Genomic DNA, 10,380 nt, shown 5'->3' on the forward strand with positions numbered 1-10,380 from the left:
GCTCAGTCTGTGTATAGAGGCGGTTGTGAAACAATAACAATGGACTTAGAAAATCCAAGCCACCTAACTCTATAATTAAAGAGGCTTGTCCCTCTGGCCCCTCCCCAAGGTAAAACGTGTCTGAAAATGCATTATAATGATAATTCTTTCACGTGCTAAATTACTACGAATATTGGTTTGCTTTGGTTATTCTTAAGTTTTGCGAAAGGATATATGAAGAGATACTGATGTTTCATAAGGTAGGTAATGAGATACTGGCACGGACCTAAAACGAATCTTAACCCTGGATAGCTACATGGACGAGGACGACAGGTGGCAGTGAGGTGTGGGTGCAGTAGGGTGACGGGGTACTGGATGCGTGCCTAGTACCGCCGGTATAACGAGGATCAAGCCTCTACCTGTAACCCCTGTAACTACACCTCACCCATCGTGAGTAGTGGGGGGGATTCTGGAGCTGCCCTGTGTAGGCCACCCGGCCTCTTGCAGTTTCCCTATGTTCTTATGTTCTTATGAGTGGAGGGCGGCCTGTCTTGTGCAGGACAGCTTACCTACTTCTGCTGCATGAGAAGGTTAAGACTTCCCGGCGGCGGTGGTGGAGGTGTTGTCCTGGCAGTGTTGGGGCTGAGGGTGTCGCTGGCCAGCAGGTCCCCAGCGCTGGCCCGTGGGTGTGGAGCCTTCGTCGTCTTCTTCTTCTGGGGTGTTTTAGGGGGCTGGTTGGGCAGGGCCAGAAGGGATGCTGCTCGGGCCTCGGCGCGTGCTGTTGTTGTCACCTGGCAGTGTTGCCAACTGGAACTTTCCGCTACACGCACGAGCCTCAAACACGCTACATTGGACCACAAACGATACAACTTGTAAATATATTTCCACATCAGACGAAATAATGTTATCTGCTGGTTACTGTATAGCCAGGTACCCAAGGCAACACGAATCTGGCAGTGCAGTGCATTATACGGGTATAAGGGTACGTGTGGCAGACTGAACGTTCCCCCCTGTTCCCCCCTCTACTGCGCATGCGCCGACCTGTGTTAATATGCGCTACTCGGCCCACTCCAAAACACTGGAAAAATCGGTCCCCCCGAGCAACATTGCCAGATTGTCGTACTGAGCCTTTTATGTTTGCCGATTTCCGACCCAATAATTAAACTGCTTTCATCACCCAAATAACTGCCTTCATATATGGATATCGTTTAAATGGTTAATTATTGGTGCTTGTTGGCAACAGTTATAGCCAGAAACCGGTAATTACGCGGCTCTGGAGTACGACAATCTGGCAACGGTGCCCTCGAGTCCCAAGCTCGCCTGCCTCACCTCAGCAGCCGCACCCTTTTTTTAGTATGGTATTTTACCTGTATACAATAGGTACAGGATGTAAGCCATGAAGTTGTGACCTCATCTTCCCAGCAGGAGCAGAAGGCTAGCAATCTTGCCCTCCTATATGTGTATGTGATCCTGCGGCAGTGAAAGGCCGACAGTCCTGCCCTCCTGAGTGTGTGTGTGTTTTGTCTTGCTAAAAGATCAGAAACGGTTTGAGCCATGCCATGAAAGGGAGGAGCATGCCGTCCCAACCCCCAGACAGTACAGAGTGTGATTATACAACTAAGGATACATGGGTAATTATAAGTAGCACCAGGAATAAAAAAAAACATTATATCCTTGCATGCATCTATATTATATTTGGAAAAATATGCTTGTTGTATGTATCCCTGATAATAAAATTTATCTACATGTGCTTAAATTTAAGTGAATGAAAGCATAAGAGAGTAAAGTGAATGGAAGCATAGTGAGTTCCTCCCTTCTCCCTTGTTGTTTACCTGCAACAATAAACTATCAATCAATCAATCATAATCAAGTACTGGCAGATCTTTCGTAATAAATCTGCAATCGCTCCTTCAGACCTATTTGTTCTAACTCCTGATCTACCCACTAGAGTCCACCAGTACAAAATAGCCTCCCAGAATCCCTGGTCATCCTTCAGTCTCTATCTATTTAAATCAGCACTAGCTCATCATATAGGGGTAAAGCTTTTAGAATATCACTACATGGACTATAGCTCTTCATCTTTGATATTATGAATTTTATTACGTTGATTGCGCATCTGCAGAGTGCTGGCTTCCTAGAGCCCCGCCTCATCATGTGGATTTTGGGGTTGAAGCCTATCCTAACGTAACCTGGTGGGCGCCTCCCAAAACATACTAACCTAAGGGAGTTGTTACAGTCTTCATAATATTAATCTAGAGCATATAAAGGTATTTTGTAAAGGATTGGTGACCATAATTATTAATGTGGCAGCAGTCTCGCCTAGGAAATAACCCCAACAAGTGATACAGAAAGAAGGGAAACCAATTTACTGAAGGCTTTTAGTTGTACGTTTTGATACCGTTGATGAGGTTTCAGGCCCCGGTCTGCCGCCGCAGCAGCGCTCCACAGGGCCGCTAACATTATAACAGTAATATTAGCACCTAAAGTTGTCTTCAATCCTCATATTTGTTAAGTCGTAGGACTTAATGAATAAGTAAGTCTTCAGTGCTTTCTTGAAGATTGCCAGACTGTCACTGTTCTTAACATCCCCGGATAACTCATTATATAGAGCCGCGGGGCACTCTTCTCAATTTTTTTTTTTTTTTTTTTTTTACAGCAAAGGAGACAGTTCAAGGGCACAAAAAAAGTAAACATTAATAAAAAAAAGCCCGCTACTCGCTGCTCCTAAAAAGAATCCAAAGAGGTGGCCGAAAGATAGGTCAGTTTCGGGAGGAGAGGTGTCCTGATACCCTCCTCTTGAAAGAGTTCAAGTCGTAGGCAGGAGGAAATACAGATGAAGGAAGATTGTTCCAGAGTTTACCAGCGTGAGGGATGAAAGAGTGAAGATGCTGGTTAACTCTTGCATAAGGGGTTTGGACAGTATAGGGATGAGCATGAGTAGAAAGTCGAGTGCAGCGGGGCCGCGGGAGGGGGGGAGGCATGCAGTTAGCAAGTTCAGAAGAGCAGTCAGCGTGGAAATATCGATAGAAGATAGAAAGAGAGGCAACATTGCGGCGGAATTTAAGAGGTAGAAGACTATCAGTATGAGGAGGAGAGCTGATGAGACGAAGAGCCTTAGCCTCCACTCTGTCCAGAAGAGCTGTGAGTGGAGCCCCCCCACACATGAGATGCATACTCCATACGAGGGCGGACAAGGCCCCTGTATATGGACAGCAACTGTGCAGGGGAGAAGAACTGGCGGAGACGGTACAGAACGCCCAGCCTCGAGGAAGCTGATTTAGTAAGAGATGAGATATGAAGTTTCCAGTTGAGATTTTGAGTTAAGGATAGACCGAGGATGTTTAGTGTTGAAGAAGGTGAAAGCTGGGTGTTGTCAAAGAATAGGGGATAGTTGTTTGGAAGATTGTGTCGAGTGGATAGGTGGAGAAACTGTGTTTTTGAGGCGTTGAAGGACACCAGGCGCCGGATGCTCAAAGGTGGTGGTAACTTATCCCCGGAGACGGTTGTAAGTCACGGGTCGCGTCGCAAGTTTGCTCTGCGCTAGGACCGTCCTCCGCAGCGATGCACAGCGCGGTCGCCGCGGCGTGCTAAGGGTCAGCCCTATGGTTCACGAGTGAGGCGGTAGAGGGCGGGCAGCTCACCAGCTGAAGTGGATGCAACCAATGGAAATCAGTGAAACAAAAAAGACAGCCAATCAGGATCAAGGAAGGTTATTGCAAAAAAACGGCGCCAGAGACGAAAACTACCGCGAGTCAGTATTTCCTCAAGTCCGTATAGCCAAGCTAAGATGGGGAAGACTAGTGAGTATTGGCCGGAGAGGAGGTTGCCGTGCAGGAAATAACGACGGTCAAGATTTTAGAACTGGGGCAGTTGTCAGGCGCGGCAAAGAGGTGTGGGTTAGAGGTGAACAACGTATGCTATGTGTGTGGGTACGAGAGGAAGTTAGAGGCTCAGGAATGCATAATACGTGCATTGAGGAGTGAGATGAGGGAGCTAAGGAAGAGGTTTGACAGTGCTCAGGCGAGGCAAGTCCTGGGGGCCGGCCTGGCAAGGGCGATGGACAAGGAAGAGGCAGGTGTGAGCACGGATGCCTGATGGGGGGAAGAAAGGTGTGACATTCATGTATGGGTGAAAGGGGGGGTGACGATATAATTGAGCACTTGCTACTTGAGTGATGTATATAAGAGAGAAAAGGGGATTATGGTAACAGTTGTGACCGAATGGAATAGGATGTTGGAGAGGGATGTAAAAAGGTTAAATGCATGCAATATTATTTCAGCTGAGGTAATTTTCAAAGCAGGCAATTGTTGTCATTCAGTAGATCATGTCATCCTTCATCATCAGAAATCATTTTCAAGACTCAATTCTGACCTGTCACACTGCGTAGATTTTAATTGTCATTCTTAGTCAGTTGAGGTCATCTTGAAGCCAACAATTCTTGTTTCATAGTTCAATTCTTGTCATTCTTTCTCTTTTTGTTCCTCAGGTATATTTTGCAAATTGATATCATATTTATTTCCATTTATTTAATTTTGGGAGCAGGCATTAAGGCCAGGTTACCTTATATTTAGTTCAATTAGGTCAGATCAGGTTAGGTTAGGTTTAATTTGATTAGGGTAGTTAGTTTTAATTGTGTTCAATGAATGTGTAATATGCTTCAGTTATATAATGTGTACTCGCCATTGCCAATGGAGCTTGGGAATAATAACACATGACTTAGTCATTCACTTTTTTTTTTTATTGGATTAACCCGCAGCTTGGGTAGATATTACAGCTTGATGTAGCACGTAACAGCTAATACAGCACAAGCGAGCAGCGAGTAGCGGGCTTTTTTTATTAATGTTTACTTTTTTGTGCCCTTGAGCTGTCTCCTTTGCTGTAAAAAAAAAAAAAAAAAAAGTAATTACTGAGAAATCATATATACAGGAAGGTAGTTGGTGTGGAAGAGAAATGGCTACTAACTCTGCCCTGTGCACAGGGAGTGTTAAGTGGTGCCACAAAGAGATGCTCAGGGCTGAGAAATGTAAATCAAGTAGGGGTACATTACAGGTGCCCAGTTTGTGAAAGAGGGGACGGGAAACAGAGGAAATAGGTAATTGGAACTGTGTGGCAAAGCAGAAGGGAGGAAAGGACCTGCAGAAGCCACTGCCTCAACAGACATTTTTAAATGGTTTGACTATAGTAAGTCTGCTGGTCAACAGAAAAATATTCTTAATGTCGTGCCTGGCATGGGCACTCCTTAATAATGTTGGTTAATTATACCTCAAAGTAGAATTAATTGTTGATCACTTAAACCAGAGAGTAAAATTAGTAGTTTATTTACGAAGTCTTATAAGGCACCGTTATCGCATACAGGGTTATCATCTGCCAAATAATATGGGCAGCGTGACTTTAAGAATATTACTTAAGGTAAATATATTTGTTTAAAGATTCTGATGATGAATTAAGGGTCAAGGGACAGGATTCAGCCATACAAGACTAAATTGTCGCTCATAACACTTAGAACTCAGTCTAATTATAAACTAACATGTAAACACAAGAAACAAGTAGCACCAACACACAAACAAAACCTATCAAGTGTTCCCACTAACATGTGGTAAAAAACCTGCTCATTCAGTCTAACACCACTCATCAACTTAAGCCTGGACTACAACTACTGAGTGTTTGCACTCCACCGTGGTTACCCCTGATAATGACACACACACCATTTGTCCTTTTCCCTCTTTCCTCCTCCCGCACACAACCCCCAGGGCATGCTGGCTTGGGTCCCGACAGCAGTCAGCCAGCCTACCATCAGACAGACTTACTTCGACACCTCTGTCTGGGGCGATACCTCGTATAAGAGTCCTTAAATATAATATTATAGCCTAGGTATATTGAACACTTCTATGTATGTGAGGCCGGTTATGCTCTCCGAACCAACAAGTTGGAGAGGATGACATGGAGCCAAGAGTGCAGAATGCTGAGATACATGGGGCATGTGAGATGGACAAGTAGGGTATCAAACTAGGTGATAAGAATGAGTGGTGTGGAGGTGGTGCCCCTCTTGATCAAAGACGCTGAAGTTAGGGTTGACTGAAAATCTGCCGGGCAGCATGTTGGTAACCCTCCGCCACTTGTCAATGGTTGAAAACTCTCAGCGTCTTGCGGAGTCGAGTCCTCTGGATCACCACATACACACGCTGACCACTCGGCCACCAGTGCACCATATGCAATCTGCAGGTGTAAGCTGATATTAATTACATATTAATAATAATCGCCATATAAATTATGATCAAGAATGCCGAACATGTGGCCATTATGATTTCTTGTTTTGTTCTTATGCACATTCACATTTGAAAGTAATCTATTACTAACTGCAAGGTCTACATATATGCATACCTATACTCAGGAAAAGAAGTTTCTAATAAATTCCTGCCTGACAACTTGACCAGGAATCAGTCTGTTGTTTCTCACAGGCTGAACTGTTACTTCTTCTGCAGCGATCCACTCAGTAGTTGTGCAGGAGCATACAAGAAGTCGCAATCTTCATAGTCTTCTTGGGGTCATACTGCAAACTTCCTCCTGACTTATGTAGGCACCTGCACCTTGACTTGAGGATCCCAAAGGTCCGTTCGACAACGCATCTTGTCCTGTGATGACTTGTTGTAGCGCTCCTCCCCAGGTGTTGTCGGCCGTGCAACTGGGGTCATCAGGAATGGCTCCAGAGGATACGCAGTGTCTCCTGTGAAGTTGAAAATTCATTAATGCATTATTTATCATTATGAAATGCATGAAAACTATCTTAAAAATTCTATTAATATCTATTGCTGTGGTTGACATCTTTATCTCATGACTGGCCTTTTCACAAAGTACCCGAGTTACTTTATCAATGGCCCTTGATTGGTCATTTCCAACACCGTTTCCAATAACACCTTGAAAGCTGCCACTCGCAAAAAACCTTAGTGTAGCCAGAACCTGGGTGTGTGTTGGGAGTGCATGTGCCCTCCTGGTTCTCCTTTCCAGGTGGGGGCGAAACTCATCACAGAGCCTGATGATTTCCTGACGGGGAAATCTATACACCTGCAACAGGTGCTCATCACTGACATGTAGTGCGTTGAGTGGGTCCCGATATCTCCTTTCCCTGCACAGTTTGCGATTGAAAATGTATGCCGCAACAAGCTCCATCTGTGAAACACAGAAATAACTACATTACTAGACAGGACTAGAACATACGGTAATTATTTAAGACACATAATTGTAACCTAATTAAATGGCCCTTAAAAGGAAAGAAATATCAATGTTACGGTAAGCTAGTTAAATGGCCCTTAAAAGGAAAAGAAATATCTATGATGCTGTTATCTAAAAATAAATTGAGGACGTAAAGCAAATAACAATAATAATAAAGAAAGAAACATGTTTAAAAAATATGAGTACAGCTCCCCGAGCCAAAGCCTTCTTGGCTACACCTAAATCTCCACAACTAATGCACAAACCATGCATGAGTGACATTTATGTGACCCATGCCACGTTGAAATAAAGCTATACACATGTATGGAGGCTATTACAGCTTCATGGGATAAGAAATACTAATCCAAGCCACCTGAGCCAAAGCCTTATTGGCTACACCTAAATCTCCACAACTAATGCACAAACCATGCATGAGCGACCTTTATGTGACCCCTGACACGTTGAAATAAGGCTATACACATGTATGAAGGCTATTACAGGTGCATGGGATAAGAAATATTAATCCAAGCCACCCGAGCCAAAGCCTTATTGGCTACACCTAAATCTCCACAACTAATGCACACATCATGCGTGAAAGACGTTCCTGTGAACCTTGCCACGTTGAAATAAAGCTATACACATGTATGGAGGCTATAAGAGCTTCATGAGATTAAAAAATATTGATGTATGCCAACCAAGCCACCGCCTAAATCGGCTACACTTAAATCTCCACAACTAACCCACACATCATGCGTAAAAGGCGTTCCTGTGACTCTTGCCACCTTAATGTAAAGCTATACCTAAGTAGAAGTGCAAACATGTACCTTATAATTATTGTGTATAGAGGTGGAGATGTGGATGAGGCGGAAACACTCCTTTAATGGCGACGGGCTAGGACGGAAACTGGTCGGATCTAGCCCCGCTCCCGAGCAGTCAGGCTGAGGGGCGACCTGACGTCACAAGATGGCGTCTAGGACGTTTGAACATCGCACGGGCAGCACTTGCAACCACAATGGCGGATTTAGGACCAAATGTTGAGATACGACCGTTTGAGCATCCGCCGCCAGGTTCTTCTTGCCCCAATCGGAAATAATAGTTAGGTCTGAGGCTAAGCGTTCTGCAGCCTCCAGCCTTGAGTCGTTAAGTTCCTGAAGGGTGGGTCTTCTATTAAAAGAAGTTGAATAATGCAGAGTGGAATCATCGGCGTAGGAATGGATAGGACAGTTCGTTTTGGAAAGATCATCAATGAACAACAGAAAAAGAGTGGGAGATAGGACAGAACCCTGTGGGACACCACTGTTAATAGATTTAGGGGAAGAACAGTGACCGTCTACCACGGCAGAAATAGAACGGTCAGAAAGGAAACTGGAGATAAAGGTACAGAGAAGGATAGAAACCGTAGGAGGTAGTTTAGAAAGCAAAGATTTGTGCCAGACCCTATCAAAAGCTTTTGATATGTCCAGCGCAATAGCAAAAGTTTCACCGAAACGGCTAAGAGAGGATGACCAAGAGTCAGTTAAGAGGGCTAGGAGATCACCAGTAGAACGCCCCTTGCGGAACCCATACTGGCGATCAGATAGAAGGTCAGAAGTGGAAGGGTGCTTTTGAATCTTCCGGTTAAGGATTGATTCAAAAGCTTTAGATAGACCAGAAAGTAAAGCAATAGGACGGTAGTTTGAGAGATTGGAGCGGTCACCCTTCTTAGGTACAGGCTGTATGAAGGCATACTTCCAGCAAGAAGGAAAGGTAGATGTTGATAGGCAGAGGCGAAAGAGTTTGACCAGGCAGGGTGACTCATGTCTGACCACACTATCTGTAATATAACAGGATATAACGGTATAGACTCAAAGAGCCCAGGGTCAACCTGGAACTGGGTGACTCTGGAAACTGGGTGCTCTGGAAAACCCAGTTCCAGGTTGACCCTGGGCTCTTTGAGTCTATACCGTTATATCTTGTTGTATATTACAGATAGTTCAGATATGAGTAAAAAAACGTTATACACAGTGGAAAATAACAGGCATGCAAACGACAGAATAAGAGGGGGACCGATGTCTCGTCGGGACCGATCAGTCTGCAGTAGATGCGGGCCAGCTGGTCCCCCTTTAAATGGGGCGGGCCAACACGGGTCGGCGCATGCAGTAGAGGGGGAACAGGGGGAATGTTCAGTCCGCCACAGTACGTAAGGTTGGGGAAATACCGTCATTTCCTGCGTACAATACACACACATGTTTGGCAGCACAATGCCTTACACGGTGTGTGTCATAGGCAAGGTTGGGGCGGAATTATGGGCAAGACAGACGGCCCCTGACCACAGGAAGGCCCCATGACGGCAACACACCTGGTTCCCCCTGACGGCCCCATGCACACGCCTGCCCTGGCAGCCCCACACCTGCCCTGACAGTCCCACACCTGCCATGACGGCCCAATACCTGCCCCTGACAGTCCCACACCTGCCATGACGGCCCCACACCTGCCATGGCAGTCCCACACCTGCCGTGACGGCCCAACACCTGCCCTGACAGTCCCACACCTGCCGTGACGGCCCAACACCTGCCCTGACAGTCCCACGCCTGCCCTGACAGTCCCATACCTGCCATGATGGCCCAACACCTGCCCTGACAGTCCCACACCTGCCATGATGGCCCCCTGCCTTGACAGTCCCACACCTGCCCTGACAGTCCCACACCTGCCATGATCGCTCACCACCTGCCATGATGGCCCAACACCTGCTCTAACAGTCCCACACCAGCAATGATGGCCCCACACCTGCTCTAACAGTCCCACACCAGCAATGATGGCCCCACACCTGCCAACAATCGCGCGCACCTGCCCTGACAACCCAGCCTCGATCACACCTGCCCTGACAGTCCCACACCTGCCATGACGGCCCCACACCTGCCCTGACGATCCCACACTTGCCCTGATCGACAGCCCCACACCTGCCTTGACAGTCCCACACCTGCCCTGAAATCCTCACACCTGCTTTGAAAGCCCCACACCTGCCGTGATGCTGCGGCCATTCCCCACATTTTGCCTGCCTTGACAACCCCACACCTGCATTATTGGGACGTATGGCCCCACATATCTGCCCTCACAGTCCCACACCTGCCATGACGGCCCCACACCTGCCGTGACGATCCAACACCTCCCATGATGGGCCCACACCTACCGTGACGACCCCAAACCTGCACT

At 46.3% G+C, this 10,380-nt stretch overlaps 1 long non-coding RNA gene across 1 annotated transcript; it reads right to left on the bottom strand.

Moving 5' to 3' along the window:
* Positions 1 to 6,127: 6,127 nt before the first annotated feature.
* Positions 6,128 to 8,154, bottom strand: LOC126984837 (uncharacterized). The gene is made up of 4 exons (XR_007737933.1): positions 8,013 to 8,154; positions 6,937 to 7,146; positions 6,361 to 6,703; positions 6,128 to 6,195 (listed from the first exon to the last, which is right to left on the bottom strand). It is a non-coding gene; the product is annotated as an uncharacterized LOC126984837 (long non-coding RNA).
* Between the last annotated feature and the right edge of the window lie 2,226 nt (positions 8,155 to 10,380).

The sequence above is a fragment of the Eriocheir sinensis genome, chromosome 57, assembly GCF_024679095.1.
Source record: "Eriocheir sinensis breed Jianghai 21 chromosome 57, ASM2467909v1, whole genome shotgun sequence".
NCBI classification, from domain to species: domain Eukaryota; kingdom Metazoa; phylum Arthropoda; class Malacostraca; order Decapoda; family Varunidae; genus Eriocheir; species Eriocheir sinensis.